The following is a 13,253-nucleotide window of genomic DNA, read 5'->3' as shown; positions in this document are numbered from 1 at the left end:
CGCACTCGGTTTGGACAGGAGCCTGTAATTCAATTGCCTTTACTTTTCAATTACTGCATAGCCTACCCTGACCAACCTGCAGAGGGGAAGGAAACTTTGCTTACATCTCTGTCTTAAAATTAATGACTTTTACTTTTGGCTACAGCTTATTCTCCCTGCTTAAAAAAAAAAAAAAAAGACATAGTATAATTAACCCTTCAAGGGCAGCTGAGCCCGTGAAGCAATTGGGATCTTTGTGGTTTTTTGTAGGAATTTCAGGGCTGCCAAAAAGTTCTGGTGAAGGGAGACATTTATACATTAAACTTTTAATACTCAATAAAGCAAAGCTACAATTGCATCTGAGCTTGATCCTTAATGGAAACAGAAGCTTGCAGACAAGGGAAGTTAGAGACTGCAGAAATTTAATTCTGCGCTTCTGGGTTCAGACAGGCAAATACGAGACTGCACAGGAGCTTCTTCAAAAATGAGGGGCTTGGCCATCCAGCAAACACCCTGAGAAATCCAAAATTGGTGACATGAGGTGGCCACCCCAGCCTGACACCCACTTTGCCCAGGCAAAGCTGAAAACCTCGTTTTTAATATATTGCATTTACTGCTTGTACTCCAGCAAAGAATTCCCTGTCTCCCCTTTCCCTGGGGGAAAACCCCTCCAGACTGATCCCTGCTCCCAGGGGCATCGAGCACAGAGCCTCAACACTGACTTTTCACTCCTGCCTCCTCTCCTCCTGCAACAAAACCCCTCACTGGGGGCAACAAATTGTGCCCAAAGCTTCAGAATGTGACTATTTCTGTATCACACCCAAAAACACCCCCAGACAACACTGCAGCACAGAAGACTATATTATATATACACTGCTGGTGATTATCTATATGAAATACAATAATACAGATGATGTATGATCAATATATTGGGTTTTTATATATATATTATATGCTAAACTACGTCCACCAACATCTGACAAGTTGTGAGCTGCTCGAGAGCCCCCTAAAATCTGGGCTTTTTTTTTTAATCTCTGCAGTAGAGAGATGTCAGAGTTTGGAGTGAGAAAGTCTCCCCAGTGCTCACAACCTGAGCTGGTCCCACACCAAGAAACACTGACCAACCCCCCAAAAATATAAATATGTCTATCTAATTCATATGGACTCATAATGCAGTGGATCACAAGAAATGCCAAACCCCAGTTTAGTTTGCTGGTTGTTTGCATGAGTAGGCACAAACACTGCGAAACTCTTTCTTCTTTCCAAGTATAAATACTTATTAATGCTGATTAACCAACACAGAACCCTCTAATATTAGAGATCAATCACTTCTGCAGCCTCTCCTGCAGGGAAGGGTCTGTCTCAAACCAGTATGAGCCTGGTGGGGTTATTCTTCCTTAAGCATGTGGGATACTTGAATACAGATGAATTGAGTTTTAAAGGAAAAAACCCAAGCAGCAACTTCTGGGCCAAGTTCTTGTGTGCCAAACTTTTCAACTGCCACAGCACAGCTCGACAGTGTTTCAAAAGAATTTAAGCACTGTTTTGAATACTGCTGACAATCTTCCTCATCAAAATTTGTAATTTAAATACCTCAAATCTGAAAAGCACGCTCCCTGGGGCATGCTTCATTCTCCCTCCCCACCACCCACCCTCCCCAAACCCCATTTGGAATAAAATCCGTTGCTTTCCGTATCTGGCAGGGTTTTCCCCTCCTCCTGCAGCCCCCCAGCATCCGCTGCATCCCGCAGGGATCCCAGCAGAGCTGGCTCTGCAGGGCAGCCGTGGATGGAGCCTCTGTGTGCACCCCAAAACACAGCCCCCTTCCTCTTTTACAGCTCCTGAGGCTGGCTTAGAGATGAAACCAGTCACTGGTTTAAAGATAAGATCAGTCGCTGGTTTACAGATAAAATCACTGATTTAGAGCTAAGTCCAATTAGTGATTTAGGGCCAAAACTAGTAACTGATTGAAAGCTAAAACCAGTTAGTGATTTAGGGCCAAAACCAGTTAGTGGTTTAGGGCTAAAACTAGTTACTGATTTAGGGCTAAAACCAGTGACTGATTTAAGGCTAAAGCCAGTTAGTGATTTAGGGCTAAACCCAGTAACTGATTGAAAGCTAAAACCAGTTAGGGATTTAGGGCCAAAACCAGTTAGGGATTTAGGGCTAAAACTAGTTACTGATTTAGGGCTAAAACCACTGACTTAGAGCTAAAACCAGTGACTGATTTAGGGCTAAAACTAGTTACTGATTTAGGGCTAAAACCAGTTAGTGATTTCAAGTTAAAACCAGTGACCAACTTAAAGCTAAAACCAGTTGCTGATTTAGAATTAAAACCAGTTACTGATTTGAAGCTCAAACCAGGCAGTGATTCCGAGCTCAAAGCAGGCTGTCCTGCCTCCTGCCCCGAGAAGGGGTTAATCCAAGGAGCCCCACTCCCACCCCTCTGCTCTCCAGTGGATAAGATGTTCCTTCAGACGCGTCAATAACCCCCCAAATAATTCCCTGCCACCGAGCCTAATCCTGGAGGAGCAGCTGGAGGAATTTCTTGGGGTGGCTGTGCCGGGGGAGCAGCAGCTCCATTTTGGCAGGAGCGTGTTTAAGATTCCCTCCCAGCGCTGCAAAGCACCTTGAAAGGTCGGCGAGCGCTTTCATATTCTCCGATCCATCTCCGCCGCCGCCGCAGACGAAAGGGATTGACCTAGACAAGAACTGCACCAAGGCTCCGTGAAATAATCCATCAGCAGCCCTCAGCTGCAGCAGCCTTTGTCATGGGAACGCTGGGGAATCTCACCTACCTACTGCAGCCGAGCAGGGGCTGGAGAGGCTTTAAATCCCAGCCCTGCTCTCCTGGGATGCCGGCAGAGCCGGAGCTGCGCAGCGCCACAGCCAACACCTCCATATTCCAAAGCCTGTGCCCATTACCCAACTCATTAAAGACAGTGATACTTTGTAACACACTCTAATCTTTAATATTCATAGCTTGCTTCATTTGCATATCATGCCATAAATAGTTGGAGCAGAGGTAAAACACAAAGCGCTCCACTTGCATTTCTAATTACGCCTAAAATCAAATGTAAATCACAACACAGCCAAGACACAGAAAATAATAAATTTGCTGGCTCTCAGTTAAAAAATCTTTTAAACACCCCCCCCTTCCCCAGTCGTGCTCACAAACCCAATTATTTTTAAAAAGAAAAATCAAAGGGGCTCACGCTGTCTGTTTTTAAAGAGGAGCTGACACATCCCAGCCCCAGCCCTGGTGAGGGATCCAGCAGCATTCTGTGGCCTCCCAGTGCCAGCCCATCTCCCCAAAACCATCCCTAAAAACCTGCCCTTCCCATGGGGCTGGGCTGCAGCTGCCCATTTAACCTTGGTCTTTGCAGGAACATCAGGAGCCTTTTGCTCTGGGATGCCTGGGAAAGCTGATCTCAGGCAAAGGAGGCAAATTTGAAACATCAGCTCAAATCTGAACTTGTGCTAATTGGGCTGGCTGGAGGTCGGGGCTTTGGATTTGGGAGAGGGAAGGAGAAAGGCCCTGGGGCTGGGAGCTGCTGAATCCCAAGGTTTAATGAGGAGGTTTTGGGGTTCTGGCACTCAGCAGCTCCGTGTCCAGAAGGAAACAAACAATTCCTGCTCACAATGTACCAAAAGCATGCACAGGGTGTTCTTCTCTGCTGTGTTTTCTCCTGGAACATGAAGAGCCCTCAGAGGCAGGAGCTGCCCCTCAGTGGGGCACCAGTCCTGTGGAAAAGGCTCAAGACCCCATTCCACCCCTGCTGATGCTCTGCCATCAGTGAGCCCTGAGCTCTCTCCAGACAAACCCCAAATATCAGCTCTTTGTATAGAAGCTGCAGCAAATTCACCTGCCTCCCCCAGAAAGGATCCTGGGGAGCTCCCTGGTGCTGGCAGACTTCAGTCCCCAGCCACCACAATCCTGGAGGATTGGTCCACAACAACACTCAATTTATCAGCTTTTAGGGACCAGGATTGGTCCACAACAACACTCAATTTATCAGCTTTTAGGGAAAATCGTGGCATCAGCTCAGGCTGCACCCTTGGGGCAAACAAACACCTTGAGGTGTTTTTACCTGCACAGATGAACTGACCCCAACTCCCCCAGCTCACAGAGGCACCAGAAGACTTTGTATCTGCAAATTACCTCAATATCCTTGGATAAAAAGTGGTATTAGCACATTCCTGACAGTGGCTCAAATAATTTCCCTGATGCTTCCGCATCAGGCACTGTAAAATTCTCTTGATTTTATGTGTTAATGGAAATCCTCTTTATTTTACAAAAATCCATCACCAACACCATGTGAAAATGCACATTTTTAGTTCAAGAGCACTGCAGCCTCAACCCAACCTTGCTCCTTGCCCACCACACTGATCCAACACACTGCTGCTGCTCCCAGGAAGCTCAAAACCTTCCTGATCTTCATCCATCTCCCCTCTCCTCCTCTTCACCTCCCAAGAAACTACTCACAACAGAGAGACACAGCATCCACAAGACTTAAAAATTTTACAGACTTATGCCCAAAGACTGAATTAAAATAAAATGAACTGAATTTTACAAAAGCAGGACAAAAATCCCATTCTTTGGGAAGGCACGAGGTGCCCTGGCCTGGCAGAGGACCTTGGAGTGAGGAAGGCTGGATGTCACAGGGATCTTTTTCCCACTTACCTTCCCTTTCCCACTGGGGCTCCAGCTGGATAAACCCACCACACCCAAATGGAAGGCTATCCCCAGGGAAAAAGGCATTTTAAAGTCACTTGAACTTAAAAACCACTTGAACACAGACTAATTTTGAAGGAATCAGTTAAATACCACCATAGTGAGCTGGGCACTTCTCCCTGCTGAGATTTCTCCCATTTAACAAAAGGCTGAAGGAAGTGAAAAGTGGAAAAAAGGAAAAAATCTCCCATATTATCACTGCTATATTCTGCTCCTGCTTGTACACTGGTTTTCCAGGGTCCCTAAATCCCATCAGTGAATGGGTCCAGAGTTCCCCAATTCTTGCCCTCCTCTGGTGCTGCAGCCCATCCTGCCCCTTTCTCAGAAATTACACTGCATCAGCTCTAAGAAAGAGTTAAAAGAGTTTTTTTTCCACCACATTGACTTCCAAAGAATTCCAGAGACATCATTAAATTTAACCCCAAAAGGTGAGCAACCGCCCTGTGCCCCAGCCTGCACCCAGGGAGAAGTGAAAGCGAGCAGCTCACAGCCTGCAAAGCTTTTCTGCTCTCCTTATGCACCCTGGCATCTTGCCCAGACCTATTTTTAAGCCCATTTACTAGAAATCCCACAAATTAAAGGAAATACGGATAATGTTGTAAGAATCCTTTGGGCCAAATAAAAGCTACACATAATTTTCCTTGTGCATCAAGAGTAAGATCCTTAACCACAAAAACCAGATTTCCCCAAAGCTCTTTTGCAACAGTGAGAGAGAATCTTGTTTTGTAAAAAGTTGCTTTGATTCACTCCTGGATTACAGGGAGCGCAGCAGCTCCGCTGCCTCCCGGCCAAACCCAGGAGTGATTCCTGTTATGAAACAGAGAGGTGTTAGAACACAAATAAATCCAACATCTCCAGCTCTGGAATGGGGATTGCAGTGACAGCAAGGCCCAGAGTGCAGTGGGGAGAAGCTGCAGGGTGGTTATTGGGATTTTTCCCTCCACGGAGGAGATTTGGGTGGGTTTATCTCCCAGCTTCTATCCACTGTGTGTTCACAGTGCTCATGGAGGGTCAGTGTGCTGGAAAATTTCCAACCTGGCCTGCTGCAGGCAGGACAGTCAGCACAGACCCTCTCCTCCATCCCCAGTCCCCATTCCAGTGCCAGGGAGGTGCCAATGTGAGCTGTGCAGCACCCCAGCCCCAGGGAAGGGTCTGCTCAGCATCTCCTCAGGGATTTTCTGAGAAACAGTCATTTGATGCAAAAATAAATCTACCTCTGCATCTCTGTTTGAATAACTACAGAGGGGTCTCTCACGGGGTGAGCAGGAAATAAAGGAGCATCCACCTGCTGCAGGGCTTTGGGAAGGAGGGGAGAGCTGAGTTTTATGCAGCATCCACGATTTTATCTTTAAATAAACTCCACTAACAGCTCTTGTACTGGGGCAGGGTCAAAAAGAAACCAACAACCAGATCCGTGTTTCACTAAAACTCATCAGACAAGCAGAAACAGCCCCAAAACACAGCAAGCAGCATTTGTGGTTAGTCCTGGCAGGGAGGGAGTGAGGGGAAGGTGCTTCCTTTGCTCATCCAACCTCACTCTCCCCTCACTCTCCTTCATCCCCACCACCAGCTTAAAATGCCTTCCTCATAAACATTCCAGCTTCCTTTTAAAAAAGGAAAATAATTATGCTGGGGAATAACCACTTCTCTCCTACAAGCACATAGATATGAACAGTTAAACACACAACTTTGGGAACTTTTCCAAGATTTATATGTTTTGCATGGAAAGCAAATGTTGTGGCTTTTTTTTTCCTCCTGCCTGGGAAAATATTTAAGTGCTAAGTTTATGGAGCCAAGTCCATTTATTCCTGATTTAGGCTGCTGCTCAGACAGAACTGAATCAGTGATTTAAGCAGCACTGGGGGATGCAGTGCTGGCCCATGCCCGAGCACCCAGCCTGGAGCTGGCTCTGGGAATTCTGGCCCAGACAGAGGTTTTATCCATGGCACAGGATGGCAGGAGTGGCCACCCTTCCCTGCAGCATCCCAAAGCTCCCAGGAGAGCCCCCCAGGTCCCTCCCAGCCCCACCAGTTCATCACCGTGGCGCTCTTTGATGCAGTAAAAGTATTTTCGTGGTGATACCCTTAGAAACAGCAACACTTGATGTGCATCTTCCTGGCCCCATTTACCAAATCCCTGCCTTCAGATGGAAATCCTGCCTGAGATCCCAGCTCAGAGCAGCTCCCAGCTCCATCAGTGTGCTGGGACTAGTCCCATGAGCAGTGGGCAGCAGTCCTGCCCCATCCCTGGGAGTGTTCAAGGCCAGGCTGGACAGGGCTTGGAGCAGCCTGGGACAGTGGAAAGTGTCCCTGCCCATGGCAGGGGATGGAATGGGATGAGCTTTAAAGTCCCTTCCAATAAAAATAATTCTGGAATTCTATTAATCCCTGAGATCCACTCAGTCCCAAGCTTCAGCCACTTGCTCAGACCTGGAGACCTCTTCACAAGTCCCTCCAGCTTTTTGCAGCAAGCCAGCCAGTGATTTTTGCCTCTATATTACGATTTATTTGTGTATTTCTGCAAATCTTTCTGGCCAGTTAAACCAGAGCCATGGCAATTGCGAAATCCGGGAAATTTGCTGCAACACTCTGTAACTCTTGCCAGGCAATTAGCCAAAACCTCACACAAATAAGCTTTTTTGCCACACCGTTCTAACCACCAAGCATTAACCCATTTTCTTAGGAAACGACATCTGCTGAAACAACTTCCTAATCTAGCAGCAGGCATGGAAAAAACCCACTGCACTATCTCTAGTGCATGGTAAAGAGAATTAGCAGGCAGATTTGTCCTGCTCAGAGGGTACTGACCAGACCCAGTCTCCTCTCACAGACCCTCTCCCTGGAATATTTATTCCCTGGGGCAGGAAAAGTGTTAAGGTCAAAGGTTTTCCTGCAGGACTTCCATGTTTTAAAGACAGAGATGATGATGGAGCAGCCTGGAGCAGGATTTGCATCCCTGAACCTGACTTGTCGTGGGGTCTGAAATCCTTGGAGCTGTAGGAGCTGCACCCTACAGCTGCAGGGATAAATCAAAGGCCAGCAGGGTGGCACAGGTGTCATTTGTCAGAATAAACAAATTACTGGGCAATAAAGCAACAGTTTCCTACCCTGGCCTTTATACAACTTTTTTTTTCCTGGGAAAATGGGAACATAGAGCCAAAATCAGGCTCCATGATTTGCCCTAGGAAAGACAGAAACCACACTGCATCCTTCTCCTTACTCCAGACTGAAACAGCAGCTATGCTTCTGTGCCATTTGTTAGAAATCATTTCCTCCCCGACTCTCTGCCCCTGCTTTCTCCACCAACCTGAAAAACCAATAAAATAAAATAAAAAGCTTCCTTTTGGGAACACAGTGCTAATAATATTGCTCCCATCTGTTGATAAGTCCGAGGACCTGCACAGGGAACAAAGAGGCTGGAAAGCTGAAAGGGAGTCAAGTGTTTGCATGGTTTTACTAAGAAATGAAATCCAGCTTTAAACACAGTAAATCAGAGACTATTCTGAATCACCTCTTGAATTTTTTAATGCTACTCCTGGGAGCACTGAAGGTAAATATGTTAATTTGACTTCAATCATGGTGCAGGAAAAAAAAAAAGCAGCACACTGTATTAGTTTAGGGTACCAAGTCTTAAAACTATTCATGCATTTCTGCATATTTTATACTCAGCAAATAAAGTTCCAAGGTTCTATAAGGAGGCTGCAAAATTATTCTGAGTAAGCAATAATGAGCTGTGCATTATATAAGGCTGATACTAATGGTAATCTATTATTAAAATTTGAGAGTTATAGCAGCTCCATAAGAGTCCGAGAGCAGGTTTTCCTCCCTAGGAAGGGAGAGCAGCATCTGGAGCAGGGAAGGTGGCCAGCCAGGTTTTAGGGGACCCAATGGCACCTCAGGTCTTTGGGATAATCTGTGCCATGTCTAATGACCTCTTCCACAGGTCCCACCCTGTCCCACTGCACCACCTTCATGTGCTCACTCTGTGTCTGAGCATAACACATCTCCCAAAATGCACTAAAAAATGAACAGGGTGCCAGCTTTGTGCCAGGTTTGTGTGTCTCAGCTGTCCCCAGAGCCAGCCTGACCCTCCATCCCTGCTGAGATGCCCCACCAGGGCCTCCAAAGAGCACCAGACATCCAGGGTGGGAGCATGGATTCAACATCCTGGTCCAGTGCAAGGCTCCCTGCCCTTGGAACAGGGTTGGAACAAGACAGGCTTTAAGGTCTCTTCCAAACCAAACCATTCCATGGTTTTATAATGCTCAGCAAGTTCAAGTCAACCTTTGCTTGGTGCTGTTTCGAGCTGGACTTGTTCAGCCCCTCTCCCAGCCCCATTCCTCCCTGGAGATGGATGCTTTCCATCCCAGCCAGCGCTGTGGAATTTAAGGACAAATCATCATCTCCTGGAACAGCACCTCTCTGCATTGCTGTGAGAGAAACAAACAGCAAAAAGCCCAGAATTTGGCTCATTTTCCTCCTTCCTACATCTTCTGGTGAGAATCGAAGCAGTGTCTGGAGGCTGTAAATCTGGATCTGGAGAACTCACACAGAAATAGGCACACCAGTGAGGGACCAGGACATCTCCATGTTTAACCTGCACATCTCCATCCCACAGGCTCCTGGATCCTGAGCACAGCTGGGAATGTGCTCGTCTCACCTCATCACCTGCCCCTCGGAGGAAATTCCTCCCTTGGTTTTGCATGAAATGCAAAATTACGTTTTTCCTGCATTTCAGAGTGTGTTGCAGTAGCAGCCAAGCTCCTTTTCCTCCAGTGAAATTCTGCAGCAAGTGCAGATCCCAAAGGCAACGTTCTGCCCAAACCAGAGGATAATGAAGCATAATAATTCCAGGAGAAACAAACTTAGTCTGAGACCTTTCTGCACAGAGAAGGATCTTAAACAGCGACAAGCTCTTCGCTCTCTCTACACTGAAAAAGGCACTGGGAAAGAAACCAAACAGAGCAGGTCAGATGTGCTGTGTGCTCATGGCATCCACCTGCTCTGTGCCCACTGCCTGCTGCACGCCCCACCTGGGCTGAAGGAGTTAACAGCTCCTCTGGGATGTAACAGGAGCTGGAGTTACTCACCCAGGCATGTCCGGATGCTATCAACCCCCAGCTGCCTATGAATGAAGTTGCCTTGGAGATGCAGCCAAAAACCAATGACCAGATATTAACTTTTCACCAGGGGCTGCCAAAGCAGGCAGAACTTGTGAAACCAGCAGGACACAGCTTCCAGCCAAGCTGGAACATCCGGATGCAACGTAAGGGACCCCTGATTCCACCCAGAGGAGTAAAACTTTGTGTCTTTGCTCAAGGATCAGGAGAAATTTCCCCTTGCAAAGCCAAGCAGGCCAAGGGCTGGCAATAAAACCCAGCTCTGGGACCTTCTGGAATGGGCAATTAATGTCCATCATAAGCAAGATGATGCCTTCCCTTGTTTTAACTTTAAAGTTGATATTAAAGATAGCAGCTCATTGCTATTAAAGATAGCAAGCTCCTTAATTCTTTCTGTAATCAGCTTCACAAGCAGAAAAAGCAGCATGGGCACCTTACCCACTGCAGCTGAAATGAGACATCATGAAACAAAACCATTTGTAAGGAGTTCAGAGGCTGGGCTGGTGCAGGATCACACATCTGCCTAAGCCAGCACTTCCTCTCCACTTCCAAGGGCAGGTTTGGAAGTGGATGAGCAGGAATGTGAGGCTGCTGAGCCTCCCAGGGCAGCCACACAGAAGGAAACTCAACTTCAGGCAGAGCTTTCTCAATCCCAGCTCAGAGCTTCCCTCTGTGCCCCCCTGAAGGTGCTCAGCCACTCCCCAAGGGGACCCTGCGAGGAGGACAACGGGTGCCCAAAAATGTGGCAGCAGGAAGAGCATCCACTCAATTCCAGGCATGAGACCTACCTCACCTGCACCTCTCCTCCCTCCAACCTCACTGAGCCAAGGAAACAAACAGCTTTCAACCAGCACAAGGCTCGTTCTGCAGGAGACAAATCAGAGCAGCTCACTCCACACCTGCCCTGGGAACACACAGCACCAATGGACACACCTCAAACCCCAATTTCCAACCCAAAATCCTGCCCCTGCAGGGGATGATGCTTCCCAGGCCCTGCAGCTCACCCAGGGGATGACTTGCAGGGCTGGGCTGGACACGAAGCCCAGCCCCACCAGCAGCACCAGCTGAGCTGAACGGGTGGTGAAGCCACGCTCGGGGCTGTCAGGGACATCACAGCTGCATGAAGATGAAATAAAATAAAATAAAATAATATAAAATGGACATCTTCCCATCAGAGCAAACCCTTCCTTCCCATCCACACGCCAGCCCCTTGATATTTTTTCCCTGAAGGAAAAACAGAAGATGCTTTCCATAAGCAGACGATTTCAGCAGCTAATTTTACCATCACTTATGGTCGACTTTATGACTAAGATTTCATGCTGACTATATTAATCCTGTCAAATTTCAGAGTGAGAGAGAAATGATACTGTATATTTTATGGCTGCAATAACTTCTAAGCCATTAGACATGCATGCTGACATGAAAGTAATCAAATTGATTTTTTCCTATTACAATGAAGAACTTTGTATGAGCAAATAGTCTTTCTGGCACAGGAATGAAACGCCAAGAAGCCTGTGCTCGCTCAGGAAATTAGGAAATTGCCACGAGCCATCGTTCAGAAATTTGAGTTTTCTGCTTACTCACATTTTATTGTCACCAAAGCTGAAAGGGACATGTTAGTCAACCAAACGATCACAAAAGCCAACGCCAGGGATAATCAGAGAGGTTTGAAGCCCTGTTAAATACTGCAGAAGCTGCAGTTAATTGTTTTCCCAACATTAAAGGCTCCCCTGTGCCTTTTTTAACCTTATCAGACATGTTTTTCCCCTCACAGCTCACTGGCCACTCCTCCAGGTGCTGGGTGGGCAAGTGTTTTGGTTTGAAAACAAAACTAGTGAGAGACTTTAAGTTAGAAATACAATTTACTGGGAAAAGGGAAAAAAGAGAAAAATATATGAAATGATATAAAAGGAAGCCTACTGATAAAGTTAGAATATAATTTGACACTCCTCTGGACAGCAAGGCAGAATGGAGCAGAGCAAAGCTGCTCAGAGGGGTTTTGGCAAGTCCTGGAGCCCTGGAAGTGTTAATGGATATCCCACATCCAACGAGAAAGCCTGTGGGCCAGAAAGTCAACTGAAATGATTTTAAAATGTAAATAGGTCTTTAATTGCAAATTCCACCTGCTTAGTGCTCTGTTGAGCGTTTCAACACCAACTCATCCCTAGGCTTCAGCTCTGCCAACCTAAAATTCCAATTTAAAACCCCTTAATCCAACCCGTGTGCCAAGTCCTAGAGAAAGTCAGGCCGAAACAGCTCCACGGTGGGCAGACAAGTGGCAGGGCAGAGGTGCCAGCCCTGTGTGGACAGGGCACACCCGGGCAGGGCAGGGGCTCTGCAAGCCAAGCCTTGCAGGGATGGGCCAACAGGGCACAGCTGCCAGGTGAACAACCCTGTGGAGACCTGTTTGCTTCCCCTGCTGCGTGAGAACATGCTGGGTGTGAGAGGACAAGATCACAGAGGCTCAACACCTCCAAAGACTCCAAATTGCAACCAGGAGCAATTAAGTGTAGATAACACAAATAATGCAAGAGACTCACCTGACGCCCTGCGGGCACAGCCACGGCTCCTCTACAGCCAGCAGAGTGCAAGATTTTCCTTTAGTTTGCAGTGGTTTTGTAAAATGTTGGTATCAAGCATTAAATAACGTCAGATCTTTCAGACCAAGCGACCTGCACGAAAGAAAACTGGCACAGGGATGTGCTAAAGCTGTCTGAAGGCTCAAAGAGATTGGGGTGTGTATGTATATATATATATATTTATATACATATATGTATCTATGTATTGGGTTAGCAAAATAATTACAGTTTTAACATGGATTTAGTTGTAAATTAAAATGCTTTGATGTCTGTCTATCAAAACCACTTATTTTTGGTTATGTTTTCTTTTGGGTTTTTTTTTAAACAAGAAGAATTTAGAAATACAAAACCATAAAACCACAACTACACGGATCGCCTCAACCAAGACTGGCAAAACACCAACTTTAGTGAATTCCAATTTCAGTGAATTCCTTTGTCCTTCCACACCAGATATTTGTAAAATCATCAGAGCTGCTGTGCACAGGGAACCTTCCACTAGACCAGGTTGATCCACTCAACACGGCCTTAAAGAAAATCAAAGTTGAGTATTTTGTTGTTGTTTTGGGGTTGTTAATATTTGGGGTTTGAGTTTTTTTGTTGTTATTTGGGGTTTGGGTTTTTTTGGTTGTTATTATTTGGGGTTTGGGTTGGTTTTTTTTGGTTATTATTTGGGGTTTGGGTTTTTTTCTTTGGTTATTATTTGGGGTTTGGGGTTTTATTTGTTGTTATTATTTAGGGTTTGGGATTTTTTTTGTTATTATTTGGGGTTTGTTGGGGTTTTTTCGGTTATTATTTGGGGTTTGGGTTTTTTTCTTTGGTTATTACTCGGGGTTTGGGTGTT

General features: G+C 46.3%; 1 protein-coding gene across 2 annotated transcripts in view; it reads right to left on the bottom strand.

Annotated features, from left to right (window-relative positions):
• The window catches only part of NACC2 (NACC family member 2), a 49,721-nt gene that overhangs the window by 21,769 nt on the left and 14,699 nt on the right, over positions 1 to 13,253 (bottom strand). Inside the window, exon 2 of one of the 2 annotated variants that reach the window (XM_030287034.4) lies at positions 12,374 to 12,505. The exons of the other annotated variant lie outside the window; for it this stretch is intronic. The gene's annotated coding sequence lies outside the window, so the exon portion shown is untranslated. The remainder of the gene's footprint in view (positions 1 to 12,373; positions 12,506 to 13,253) is intronic. 2 annotated transcript variants of the gene reach the window in all.

The sequence above is a fragment of the Taeniopygia guttata genome, chromosome 17, assembly GCF_048771995.1.
Source record: "Taeniopygia guttata chromosome 17, bTaeGut7.mat, whole genome shotgun sequence".
Lineage (NCBI taxonomy): Eukaryota > Metazoa > Chordata > Aves > Passeriformes > Estrildidae > Taeniopygia > Taeniopygia guttata.
The sequence above is the reverse complement of the archived record's forward strand: the minus strand, read 5'-3'. Positions and strand labels throughout refer to the sequence as shown.